A 15,243-nucleotide genomic window follows, 5' to 3' on the forward strand; every position below is an offset into this window, starting at 1 on the left:
AAACAAGCATAAACTGGCTGATTGCTTTGCTGAATATATCCCATTAGCCCTTAAACGTGACTGAATTTCCAGTGAACTGCGGCGGTAATCCTCCATGGTGTTCCTGCCCATGGCTGTGACAGTATTCCAGTCAGCTCTGCTGCCTTCTCATCTTTCAGTTCGGTACTTGCCTTCTGATCTTAAATCTGAACTTCAAAAGGTTGAGCTGAACCTTCCTTCCCAGTTTATCGTAACCAAAGGTGCCGTGAGGTGGGCAATGACTATGCTGGTGCCCTGAGTGGGGAGCAGCAATGTCTGGTGTTTGTGATGGGAAACCCTTCTAACTACATGGGGGAACAGGGTGGTTCATATTCCTGTGGACTCCTGTCCCTTGCACCCATCTTTCTTTCACCACATTCCTGAGCTATAGCTGCCTTCAATTTACAAATATTTTCATATATTTACAATATATTTCTCCTCCTCAGTTTCAATCATGTACTTCTCATACAGTCATTCAGCGCAGAAATAGACCCTTCAGTCCAACTCATCCATGCCGACGAGGCATCGTAAACCGATCTTGTCCCATTTATCAATGTTTGATCCATATCGCCTCTGGATCATTCAACACCTCAATTCTTCACCTATTGTCACTTCCTTTTGTCACATGCCATCAGCACCCCTTGTGAATAAATTACTCTTGACTACCACATTAAGACAAATATTCATATTTCTTTTTCTTGATCCCTTTTTGCCTGTACTTGTTTTTAAAAAAAAACTGTTGGCTTCCAGCTCTGGTGAAAGCTCATGGATATTAAATCTCCATCTATTACCTGCTGCATGGTTTTGGTATTATCTACTGTCAGCTCACAATTTCAGTATCTGACTCATTTTGTTTCTTTTCCCTTTTTTTGGGAGGAAAGAGCGTTAACTATCAAAAGCGTAGTTGGTACCATTTTAACTTGGATTGTCAGAAGAGCAAGATAGTCAGGAGGTTGTTTTCGGGAGGCCTGTGACCAGCAGTGGGCCATAAGGCTTGGGGCTGGGATATTGTCATTCATCAATTATATAAATGATTTGGATGAGAATTTAGAAGCTATAGTTAGTTGGTTTGCGGACAACACTAAGATCAGTGGTATAGTGGACAGTGAAGAAGTTTTTCTAGGAATACAGAGGGATCTTGATCAACTGGGCCTGTGGGCTGAGGAATGTCAGATGGAGTTTAATTTAGATAAATGCAAGAAGTTGGTAGGTCAAGCCAGGGCAGAACTTAACACAGTCAATGGTAGTGCCCTGGGGAGTGTTTAAGAACAAAGAGATCTAGGGGTACAGGTTCATAGCTCCTTGAAAATGGAGTCACAGGCAGACAGGATGGTGAAGAAGGCTTTTGGCATGGTCGCTTTGAATATTGAGTATAGAAGTTGGAACAACTTGTTGCAGCTGTACAAGATGTTAGTAAGGCAACACTTGGAGCACTATGTGCAGGTCTGGTCTCTAAAATCATGGGAGGCATAGATAAGGTAGATAACCAACAGCTTTTCCCTATGGTAGGGGAGTCAAAAGTGAGAGGCCATAGGTTTAAGGTAAACTGGGAAAGATAAATATGGTGCAGAGGGCCTGTTTGTTCATACAGAGGTTGGTGAGCGTGTGGAATGGGCTGCCAGAGGTAGTGGTGGAGGTGAGTACAGTTTTGTAATTTAATAAGTATTGGATAGGTACACGGAGAGGATAGGTGTGGAGGGACACAGATCAAATGCAGGCAGATGGACTGGGTGAATTGTGAAAACTGGGATGTTAGGTTGAAGGGCCTGTTTTCATGCTGTAAACCTGTAACAGTGCACAAAACTACTGGAGGATCATTGAAAAAGTTGGAGAATATAGTAACATCATTGTTAATGCCCTGAAGGAATGACTAGGAGCAGTTCTACTTCACAATGTGAATGCACTCTTAATTTATTCAGGGGGTTATATAGCGCAGGAAACCTGCATTGGAAATGAAACCTGTGCAGAATTTTACACACACACCTATGTCTTAGAAATCATAATAGCCCATTGTAGATTTGATAGACTTGCTTGCTTATTCTTGCCTGAAAGGAATTTATTTTTCCTTGCTGTTTAAAGGCTGGCCTGACCTTTACCTCATGCTGTTCCCTGGGTTCCCCATGCACAGGAGCCTGTGACCAGACAGTCAGATGGGAAGACATTGCAAATGGTCACAGTTTTTCCATTCTCCTGATTGGTGAGGCAAAATCTGGAATATATGTGCTTTTCTTAACGTAAAGCCAAACTCACTTCTTTCACAAAAGCAAAGGCAAAATTGCCTGAGAAATCTCATCGATTGCCAGATTACACAAAAAAAAATTATATGATTGGACAGACTATGCCAGAGGCTGAATGAGATTTTCCACTTGATGTTACCAGTTTCAAGCTTTGAACAAGTGTGGGGGAATATTTTCCATCCTTGTTTTAGATAGCAGCCATACTAATGCTAGATTTAACATTTTCCACTACGTATTAAAAAGACAGTGGTAGTGCCACTTATCAAGAGTTGATCCTGTCTAGTTAACCTGTAGTAAAGGACTGATTGACCATGACAGGAAATATTGCTTTATTAAGGGGTGGTACAGTGGCTCAGTGGTTAGCACTGCTGCCTCACAGCACTAGGGTCCCAGGTTCGATTCCAGCCTTGGGTTATAGTCTGTGTGGCATTTGCACATTCTCCCCATGTCGGTGTGGGTTTTCTCCCGCAGTCCAAAGATGTACAGGTGAGGTGAATTGGCCATGCTAAATTGCCCATAGTGTTAGGCACATTAGCCTGAGGGGAAACTCTTCCGAAGGTCGGTATTGCCTTGAAGGGCCTGTTTCCACACTGTATGCAATCTAATCTAATAATCATTTCCAATGTTGTTGTTGTATTAAGCCCAATGTTTCCCGAATTGTGTAACTTCAACGTGTTCTGAAGACAAAATGATGACCCATTTCTTGTACAATACAAGTGGCAAAGATATCACGCAAGAATACTTTTCTTTGAAATAGTCCCTTCCTTGCCCCTATTATTTCATGTTCTGTAACCTTTCACTGCTTTATATAACTCTCTCAATTAAAAGAAACGCTCCTATTTACATAGCGTGACCTCAAGATATCCCAAAACCCTTTACAGCCAATCCAATATGTTTGGAGTGTAGTCACAGCTATAGTGTTAAACACAGCCATAACCAGCATTGCAATATTGACCAACTACTCTTGTTTACTGATATTAATTAAAGGATAATGTCTCTGCCCTTCTCTGATGTGTGCACGTCCAACTTAGAAAGTGGAAGAAGAAAAGAAGTGTTTGTGATCATCAAAAACACAGATATAGAAAAAACACACCGAATCATCAACGCCACACTCACAGGAATCCAATTCACACGAGAAGAGGAAAAGGATAGCCAACTCCCATTCCTAGACGTGTTAGTAGAGAGAACACCCAACGGAGAATTCACCACAAGGGTACACAGGAAACCAACACACACAGACCAAGTCTTAAACTATGAAAGTAACCACCCCAACACACACAAACGAAGCTGCATCAGGACACTATTCAAAAGGGCCACAACACACTGCAGTACACCAGAACTGCAAAAAGAGGAAGAGGAACATCTATACAAGGTATTCGCCAAAAACGGATACCCACGCAACTTTATCACCAGATGCCTAAGAGATAGACCGAGGAACGAGGACATGCCACAACCAAAAGGACTAGCCACTCTACCATATGTCAGGAGCGTCTCAGAACTGACAGCCAGACTACTGCGACCCTTAGGACTCATAACAGCACACAAGCCAACATCCACGCTCAGACAACAACTCACTAGAACAAAGGACCCAATACCCAGCATGAGCCAAACTAACGTAGCTTACAAAATACCATGCAAGGACTGCACAAAACACTATATAGGACAAACAGGAAGACAGCTAACAATCCGCATCCATGAACATCAGCTAGCCACAAAACGACATGACCAGCTATCTCTCGTAGCCATACACTCAGACAACCAGCAACATGAATTTGACTGGGAAAACACCACTATCATAGGACAAGCCAGACAGAGAACAGCCAGAGAATTCCTAGAAGCATGGCATTCATCCCCAAACTCCATCAACAGACACATTGACCTGGACACCATATACAAACCACTACAGCTGAAACTGACACCCGGAAACGGCAAGAACATCCATCAACAGACACATCGACCTGGACCCCACATACAAATCACTGCAGCTGAAACTGACACCCGGAAGCGGCAAGAACAAACCAATATAAATACCGGAAGAAACATCAAAGCAGCGCTTCACACGAGGCTCCAACAGCACTGATGATGTTCCCTAGCCAGGGAACGAAACGTTTGCAGCAAAAACTTCCAGCTCGGCAAGCAGAACCACAACAGTGGAAGAAGACTCAGTTTTTATCTCATTCATAATAGGAGACCACAAAAGTCACAGCACTGTGTGCCAAGTACAAGATGCATTGCAGCAACGCCCTCTTCCCCCCTCCCTCGCCCCGGCTCCTTAGACAGCACCTTCTATTCCATGACCTCTATCATCACGAAGGACAAGGACAGCAAATATATGGGAACACCAGCCTCTGCAACTTCCCCTTTGATTGGCACACTACCTGACCAATAACTGCTCCTTCAATGACACTGGGTCAAAATCCTGAATCTGTTCTTCCAGAACTGTAAGTGTACAAAGCATTCTGAGAACTGAAGCAGGTCTAAAATGTGCCTTCACCAGGGCAATTAGGAATGGGCACTAAATGCTGTCCGAGCCATTGATGCCCATTTCCCACAAATGAAAATAGGAAATATCTGCTCATCCATCGCCCCTCCGTGCCACACAGGATCATCAACCAAAACTTTTGTGCTCATGTCTTCCAACCTTCTGTCTCAGAGGCCAGAGTGTTTCAAACCCAATCAGACCTTCCACTGAATTTCTGTTTGTCCTTATATTTTGTCTCAGCCTTTTTCCCCGGAATTTTCCCAGGCTTGCATTCTTTTATTGTCCTTACTTGCTTATCTACACCTATCAAGTTTAAGCACTGGCGTTGTCGATACTTTCCTGAATATTTCCAAATTTTAAACAGCTTATTCCATGCAGAGCACAGCAGTGAATTTATTCCTTCCCTTTTCAGTGACTTTTAAATTTAAAATCCAAGTTCATGACTCTTCCTTCACTTTCTCAATCCTTAATATCGAATTCATTCCTGCTTTGACCACAAGTCCCAAGATGTTCTAATACACAGAATGAATTCCCAGGTAGATTTTATTGAAAGGTAAAGCTCTTCAATAATTAAACAGCAATTGATAGGTTCCTGTGAGGTTGGAGAAAATACTTGATTTATTTTTCTGCTTCAGATAAAAAAGTTCAAAAACTTTTTATGTGAAAATAAATAATTGTAAAGCCAGCTTCTGTGATATACTTTTCTCATGGAGATCTTCCAATCAGCTATACTGAGCACATAGTGTGATGCTTTCATATTTATGCAATAAAAAATTCAGCTTCTACATCTTTATGTCCAATGCACTCAAAATTGGCATTAAGTTAAACAAGGTGATTAGATGGATTGTTATTCCAACATGCGAAAAGGAATTTGTTCTTTTCATTTCAAAAATATGCTTTATTCATGAAAAATATATATAAAAGTCACAAATGAAATTCAGTTCTGCAAGTAGCACATCAAGGAACCAAAACAAACATTGGAGTTTGACTCTTCAAAAAACTTAGACATACAAGACTAGGTTTATATGCATTTGAGGCACCAGGAGGGTCTTTTTTATTTCAAAAATATGCTTTACTCAAAAACAATCTTTTTTATATATACGTTGTCGCAAAAGCAGTTCAGTTCTGTACAGTTGCATATCAAGTAAACAAACAAAACATTGGACTTTGATTCTTTCCAAAAATCAAAGACCTCTCTTATACATACAATGCTAATATATACATATATTTGAGAAACTGGTAGGGTCCAATAGCTGAATAGAACCCATTTACCCTCAACAGGAAGATCTCAGACAATGGTCTTTCCCCACGGTGCCCTGGCAACAGCTGCCCTAAGCTTTAGTACGTCCCTCAGCACATAGTCTTGGACCTTAGCACGTGCCAATTTGCAACATTCAGTTGAGGTCAGCTCCTTGTTCTGGAAGATCAACAAGTTTCAAGCAGATCAAACAGTGCCTTTCACTGAACTGATGGTCCTCTAGGCACAGTTGATGTTTGTCTTAGTGTGCATCCCAGAGAAATTACTCAATTCAGAACCTATGGGTGACCACAACCATGTTGATTGTCTCCCACCACTCCTGTTGTGATACACCTTTAAGTGGGCGTGGTTTTGTTTTCCATATAGATTACTGGAGGAAAAATGAGGTGTTGCATCATGTGACTCAGTTTACCACATTGTTCTGAGGAAGCTACAAATTCTGAAAGTGGACAAGTTCACCAACTCTGTAATATTCTCAAATCCTCAATAACTGAACCGGCTATTTTTGTAATAGCCAATCTCTTCTGTGCAATTGGCTCCTTGATGTTTATCTACAAAGCAACCACAAAAAGAAAAATGATCTGAATGAATCACCAGCACCCACTAGTTGTCTTAAATACCAGTTAAATCGCATCAAATGCTTGGGAATGTTTCAGAAATAGAATCAACACAAGGAGAAATTTCAAAAAGACGACAGCCTGAACCATGGCAGCGCAGGTTATTTTGACTTTCGTTCATTGATGGGATCTTGGCAACGCCAGCATTCTGAAGTGGCCTTGAGAACTTGGTGGTATGTTGCTTTGTTGAATGGTTGCAGTATACGTGGTATATGCATTTCCACAGTGCTGCTGGGTAGAGTGCCCTGGGATTTAGAACATTCGAACAAAAAAGTAACATATTTGTAAATCAGGGTAGTGTATGACTTTGATGGGAACTTGCAGATGATAATGTTATGATGTACCTGCTGCATTTATGAACTCATTAGTGGTTGAAATCAATGCGTTTTGGAGGTCATGCAAATAAACTTTGGTGAGTTGCTGCAGTGCAGAGATAGTGCACACCTTGAACATGGTACACCAACGATAGAGGAAATAAATGTTTAACACTTTGGTTGGAATGACAACATTAAACAATTAGCTTTGCCCAAGATGGTGTTGAGCTACTTGGCTATTGCTGGCACTGCATTCACCTAGACAGGTAGAATATAATGCTCCTGACCTCTGAGAAGCCTCTGGGGAGTCAGGGAGTTTGTCACTCATCATTGAATATTCTGCTTCCCTAACCTTGTAATAATAATAATATTCTTGCAGCTGTTCCTGCTCAATTTCTGGTTAACTGTCACTTGCAGGAGTGATGGGGTTCCATAACGATAATGTTATTGAATGTCAAAGGGCAATGGTTGGCTTCTGTCTTATTGGAGATGATCATTGCCTGGCAGTTGTGTAGTGCAAATCTTATTCATCACACATCAGTCCAAACCTAAATATGATTCAGATCCTGCTCTATTCCGGAAGGACTGCTTCCTTCTCTGAGACCATAAAATGGCAGTCAACAATGTCCAATCCTATCTCAGACCTCACCATGGGAAGACAATCATTAGAGAAATAGTTGAAGATAGTTGGACCTAGGATGTGGCGCTAAGGAACTCCTGTGGTGATATCTAAGGTTTGAGATGATCTCCAACAACCATAACCCTCTTCCTTTGTGATAGGTGTAATTCTACCCAATAGAGCATTTTCCTTGAATCCCACTGATTTCACTTTTATTGGGTTTTTCTTGATGGCAGCTAGCGAAACTTTGCTTTGATGTCAAGAGATGTTGCTCCCACTGCAGTTCTAGGTGGGACCCAGCACTCTTGTCCATATTTGGACTGGGTAAAAACAATGATATTTGGACTGGTCTGCCTGAAGTTTACAGCTGATTAACCCTGGAGATACCCAAACCATGTATCAGGAAACAGATTGTGGCTGTAAAAGTTTCATGTGATATCATTGTTAACACCATTCCATTATTTAACTAATGGCTGAGGTTAGATTGATGGGAGCACTGATTAACCAAGTACAGATAGACAACCCTTTATCCGAAATCCAAAAATCCAAAAAGCTCCAAAGTCCGAAGGTTTTTTGGTGAAGTGATTTTCTCATGAACAAGGTTGTTTGGCGTGCAAACAGTTAAGGAGAAAGTGAGGACTGCAGATGCTGGAGATCAGAGCCGAAAATGTTTTGCTGGAAAAGCGCAGCAGGTCAGGCAGGATCCAAGGAGCAGGAGAGTCAACGTTTCGGGCATGATTCCTGAAGAAGAGTTAACCCAAGTCCACACCCACTCAATGTGTGTCACTCAGATGCGACACATGGGGGCGTGGCCCAGCACTGACAGGCCGCAATTTTGTTTCAGAGCCTGTTTTACTCACAGTAAGATTTTTCTTCAGAAAGATTTTTAAAAATTTCACCAACAAACTGCCACATATTTTGAAATTCGAAAAAATCTGAATTCCGAAAACCAACTGGTCCCGAGCATTTCGGATAAAGGATGTGCACCTGTAGTATTGATCTTGAGTTTTCATGTGGACAAAAATTTTGTGTTGAATCTTACACATTATCAGACAGATGCCAGTGTTGCAACCATACCAATATAACTTGATTTATGGTACAGCTAGTTCTGGAGCACAGGTCTTCAGTATGACTGCCACAGTATTGTAAGGGACTTTGAAATATTTAGTATCTTCAGCCCTTCCCTGATATCACGAGTGAACCAAATTCACAGAATCACAGAATTCTTAAAGTGCAGAAGGAGGCCATTCAGCCTATCATGTCTGCACTGGCTCATTAAATGGCATCATTAGCTCGTGCCAGTTTCCCACCTTTTCTCTATAACTTTGCACATTATTTCTATCCAAATCATCATTCAACGCCCTCTTGAATTCATCAATTGATTCTGCCTCCACCATGTTTCCAGACTGTGTATTGCAAGACCTTACTATTTACACAAAGTGTAAGCAACTGTCCGAGAAGTTGCTTTGTCAGCCAATGGTGTGCATTATTCAAAATGGAGCCAGTAATATTGTGGAAGTTGGTAAGGGAGACCAAACGTCATTGAGAGTTCTTGATTTCTCCAATAACGTCAGGCAAAGATAGTGAATATCTATCTCCATGGCAATGACGCTGAAATAACCCAATGAAGGTCAGTATGTCATGACCACGTCAACCTTTATTTACATGTGCATGGTACATGACACTAACCCAGCTAGCTCAAAGCTGGCTCCTAGAGTGAACAGAACTGCTAACATTCCTGTTTATAACTGTCTGCTGGGACTCCCTGATTGGCTTAGCTTAACAGCCCTAATCAGGGAACTCATATTCTGAGCATATTCAGAGGAAGGGTCACCAGACCCAAAATGTTAACTCTGATTTCTCTTCACAGGTGCTGCCAAGGCTATTGAGCTTTTCCAGCAAGTTCGGTTTTAGTGTCTGATTTACTGCATGCTCAGTTCTTTCGACATTTAACTCATATACTATGATGTCCACCTGGCTGACCTCATTTCAATCACTACAGAGGCCATTGGTCTTATCAACAGGCAGAACCACATGAGGCCACATGTCACTCTGCTCAACTTTAGTTGACTTGGATTAGAGGAGACTGTTTAAAATATAACCATTTAATCAAGCTTCATATTTTTAGATCAGATTAGATTCCCGAGAGTGTGGAAACAGGCCCTTTGGCCCAACAACTCCACACCGACCCTCCGAAGAATAACCCACCCTGACCCATTTCCCTCTGACTAATGCACCTATGGGCAATTTAACATAGCCAATTCACCTGAACTGCACATCTTTGAATTATGGGAGGAAACCCACACAGACATGGGGAGAATGTGCAAACTCCACACAGACAGTCACCTGAGGCTGGAATCGAATATGTGACCCTGGTGCTGTGAGGCAGCAGTGTTAATCACTGAGCCACAGTGTCGCCCATAACAATACAACATAAACTACGAAATTTAGTAAATTATCTGCTTTTACAGTATTACCTGAAGTGTATTTGGTTCTCCTATAAAGTTATTCAGTATCTTCATTTACTGCAAAAGTTTAAAATCTCTGCAATGTTTTATTACTCTTGTGATTTACTTTGATTGACACTTTCCAGTATGCTGTGGAGAAGAGAGTAAAAATATCATCGAATCCAATTAGCAATTTTAAAATTAATCACAGTTTAATTATAGACAAAATGGATTAGCAATATCAACAAAATAGTTATAAGATTGATTTCACACACTTAATGACTGAAACATTAAAGTTGAAAGGAAAAACAAAATCTCTTGTTTTCTTAAACTTCATTTATTCTGATGAGCCAGAGTTTATTTTTCCTTATTTTTCAAACAAAACAAGATGTTACTTTTTAAGATTTTAGAAATAATTGCATGTTTAAAAAGTTGCTATATCTAACCCATGATCAAGATTTAGTATTCAAAGTTATAATTTTTAATTTCTTGTATATTTCAACAGTACTCAGCTCAGCTGATTTGATCATTTGTAAACTTTAATTACACGGTGTTGACTTGTTCATAATGCTTCTAATTTTGGAAAGCAAGACAATTTGGTACTTCTCTGCCCCCGTGAAGAGAGAATCATAGGTTGCCACTTTCAAGGACTTTGTCTACTGCAGATTGGTCCTTGGAAGTCAACAATTACCAGTATTCATTTGTTTGATTTCATTCTATGTGTGTGAATCTCAATGTAATTCCTTTACGAGAGTAAGTGTGTGGGCAAAAGTGTCACAGATGAAGTTCAATGCGGGTAAATATGACACCAGCAACTTCAGACCTGAGAAAAATAGATCTGAGTGTTGTACCATTGCAAAGATCTAAGAAAGGCACTATACCTTTAATACACTGTAGTACAAGTCTCTCCATCTTCCTGTTTAAACAGATAACCTGTCAGTCAGTACGTTATCCAGTCAGTCAAACTAACAGCTGGTTAGTCGGAGAGCTAGCCAATCAACATTGAATTTAATGTAATTGTAACATACCTAGGCACAGAACCCAGACTCAAAGTAAGTTTGTGATTTTGTGTTAGTGTGTAGTTCGTTGTTAATGAGCTTTCAGATACTCATCTCAATAAGAACCTCTGTCTCTGTGGTGCATATTAAATGAGCTAACATATTGAAAGCCATACCACTTCTTGGAGCATTTGCTAAATGACAAAAAGCTGTGAAATATGAATGAACAGAGAGAGCTAAGTGACCAAATACCAAAATCATTGATAACCAGTGGACAAGACATCTTCCAAGTCCCATATCCTGGTACAAGTCTCCAATACTATGAAGACAGCATAGAAAGTCATATATCGAAATTTGCTGATGAAACAAAGTTAGGCAACATTATAGACAATGTAGATGATAGGATAAAATTACAAAAGGATATTGATAGAATGAATAGACAAAACTTCCTGATATATTTCAATGTAAGCAAGTAGGAGATTATCCATTTCGGACTGAAGAAGATAGATCAGAGCACTGATAGTATGACATTAAATACAATGGATGGCCAAAGAGACTTAAGGGTTCAGGAGCATCGACTTTTAAAATGACACAAACAGATGCAGAAAATAATCAAGAAGACCAATGGAATGTTGGCCTTCAGAGCCAGAGGACTGGAGTATAAGGACATTGAAGTTATGCTACAGTTACACAAAACCCTGGTTAGACCCCACATGCAGTACTCTGAGCAGGTCTGGGCAGAAAACTTTAGGTCGGATATATTGGCCTTGGAGAGAGTACAATATAAGTTTAGAAGAACAATACCTGGACTTCACAAGTTATGAGAAGACATTACATAAATTCAGCCTGTTTTCTCTAGAATTTGGAAAGTTAAGAAGTGATTTGATTAAAGTCTTCAAGATATTAACAGGACAAGATAAGGTAGATTTTGTTATGAAGTGTAGGTATATACTGTACCTTTAAAAGAGTCGAAAAGATGGCAAGGACTGACTACAGGCATAGAGTGTGCAGAAGAATTTAAAATGTAACATCTGACTGTGAAACCAATAGTGTAGCTGAGTTGCCATGGTACACAGCAAATTCAAATTTGGCCAATCAGTTTAAATTATACTCCAGGATACCAAAATCCAATCAAATTTGAAATATAATGTTTTGATGACATCAAACTAATGAGATGGTCCAATATTTTGGGGGCATAAAATTGGACATTTTGAGCAGTTAGCTAGAGCAGCAAAAAGCACCCACAGATTCGCTCTCCAAAAGGTACCAGTTCATATTGAAAAAAAGACGACAGAGGAAAATCTACCGAGGAAGATTCAATGAGAACACTTGACAGCTGGCTAGTTTTTGAAATTTGAATTTTTGTAAATCTTAAACGGGGTTTGTATTGGACTTGTATTGTAGAGTGGGCAGGTGAAAATAGGTTTAAGAGAAAGGAGTTGTAAATAGTTGTTAAAAAATAAAATTGTTATTTTTTTCTCTTTAAATAGTGATATTTGGGATAATTCTTCGTCACTCGAAATTTAACAGATTATGACAGGAGGTGAGCTTTTCTGTGTGTCTCGTTTAAATTAGCAGAAGGGTTTATCCTGTATTGTAATAATAAAGATAAACTATTTCCATGGGCTAGGGCTTCTGGAACTCAGGGACATAGTCTGAGAATTAGGGTCAAACCACTCAGGAGAAATGTTTAAAAGCACTTCTACTCATAAAGAGTGATAGAAGTTTGGAACTCTCTTTCACAAATGGCAATGGATAGCAGATCAGTCACTAATTTTAAATCGGAGACAGATTTTGTTAAGTAAAGGTGTTAAGGATATGGGGCAACATCAAGTGTATAGAGTTAGGCCACAGATCAGCCTGATCTCATTAATTGGTGGAAGGCTCAAGGGGCTGAATGGCCTACTCCTGTTTCTATGTTCCCATCAAATAATTTGGGAATTACGGTATAAAATGAAGAACAAATGTCCAGTGATTCAGCGGTTTCCTCTCTGTGAGTTGCATTTTACACTTTAGGGAGCTCTCCTTTACCCTCCACAAATCTCAGAGGTGATTCCTGCCCACTTTACTGGCTCTTTCATTGATCAATGAATCATTAATTGATTTGACTTGGACCTTTCATACCCATCCTTCCCATAGACCTCTGCCTACAGGTGGAAATGTTATTTGGGAGTATTTGGAAAAGCTCTCTTGATGGTCATTAATCCACCATATGGGTTTCAAATGGCCTACTGACAGGCAGGTCACACAAAGCCTTACCCAGTCCTTAGAGAATTGTGGGATGGATTGGAATGGGCACGTAGCTGTGAAGAATAGTGCTCATGCCCATTGTGACCTTTACTCTTATTGAACACAAACTCTAATCTCCCTACAAATATTTATTTGCTTTTTGCATTTATTTTATTTTCACAACCCCTTTAGCCTTCCCACCTTGACCAAAGAGTTGAAGTTTGTAGGCTGTGATCTGTTTGTAGAGTTGATACATTTCCATTTGCCAAATGTTATTATTTTTTATCACCAAGTCCACTGGTCACTAAAACTGTCCTGATAACAGGAAAGGAGTAGGGTTGTCATCTGATTTATGCGAGTCTAAATGGGCACTCCAACACCACATTAAAAATTCCCTCTTTCCATTACAGTAGCAGCGCTGTAAGACACAGTGTAGTAACTCCCCACAGGGTTCTCCGACAGCTCCTTCCAAACTGGTTGCCTTTACCCCCTCGAAGAACAAGACCCCACTCCCCCAACACACATATGCACACCAGGCTCCCCTCCAACCACATGCACCATCCTGACTTAGAATATTCTTTCATTGGCACTGGGCCATAATCCTGGAACTTCCTTCCAAACAACACTGTGTGCATGTGCATCAAACAGACTGCACCGACTTGGGAAGTTAGTTCATCACTCAAGTTCCTTCTAACCACTCAGGGGGTCCATACACACAATCAGCATGCAGGCAAATTGGCTGCCAAGTATTTTACGTTATTCACAGGTTGTAGGGCGCTGCTGGCGAGGTCAGCATTTGTTACCCAACTTATCGAATCATAGACTCACAGAATATTACAGTACAGAGAGTGTTCATTTGACACATTGTGTCTTACAGGCTCCCAAAAGAGCTACTCAATTATCCCTATTCTTCAAACTTATCTCCGTAGCCCTCTAAATTAGTCAATTCCAAATATATATCCAGCTGTCCTTTGAAACCTCCTATGTATCTGCCTCCACCACTCTCTCAGGCAACACATTCTAAACCCTAACAACTCTTTGAATAAAGAAGTTTCTCCTCATCTCACTGTTAGTTCTCTTGTTGATAATCTTGAAATTATGACCTCTAATTACTGACATAGCAACGAGTGGAGACAAAAGTTGTTCATAATTTTGAACATCTCAATAAGGTCATCTCTTAATCTTCCCTGCTCCACAGAGAATAGACCCAATTTCTCTAATCTTTCATTGTATCTATAATCTGTCATTCCTGGAATCATTCAAGTAAATCTCTTTCAGACTCTCTCCAGGGCTTTAGCATCCTTTCTTGAAATGAAGTGCCCAGAACTGAACATAATACTCCAAAGGTGGTCCGACCAATGGTTTGTAGAGGTGTAGCATCACTTCCTCGTTTTTATACACTATGCATTTACTTATAAACTCTTGGATGTTATAAGCCTTCTTAACATCAACTTTTTTGGCCAATTTCAGAGAATCAATACGTGAACCATGTTGTTCCTATGCTCCTGTACCCTCCTCAGCATTGAACCATTGAGTCTGTATTGTCTCCGTTTCTCTTCAACCAAGATGCATTGCCACACATTTCTCGGCCTTGCAATACATCTGTTAAGTGCTTGCCCATTTTGACAACTTGTCAATGTCCCTCTGAAGTCGCTAAGCATTATCCTCACAATTCACTGTTCTCCAAGGTTAGTATCATCACAAATTTAGAGAGTTTTCCCTCAATGTTCATCTCCAAGTTGCTTACATAAATCAGAAACAGCAAGGAGAACCCCGGGGAACACCACTTTCAACTTGTCTCCAATATGAGAAATACTTATCCATATCTATTCTCTGTTTCCTATCTTTTAGCCAACTTCTGATCCATGTTGCCAAGGAATTCATTAATCCCAATGATCATCAATTTCTAATTTGCTCTCTAACTTGACATTATTAAATGCTTTCTGCAAATCCACATATACAACATCCACAGCATTATCTTCATCCACTGCTTGTGTCACCTTGTCAAAAAATCAATTAAATTT

The sequence above is a fragment of the Hemiscyllium ocellatum genome, chromosome 18 (genome assembly GCF_020745735.1).
Source record: "Hemiscyllium ocellatum isolate sHemOce1 chromosome 18, sHemOce1.pat.X.cur, whole genome shotgun sequence".
Classification (NCBI taxonomy): Eukaryota; Metazoa; Chordata; class Chondrichthyes; order Orectolobiformes; family Hemiscylliidae; genus Hemiscyllium; species Hemiscyllium ocellatum.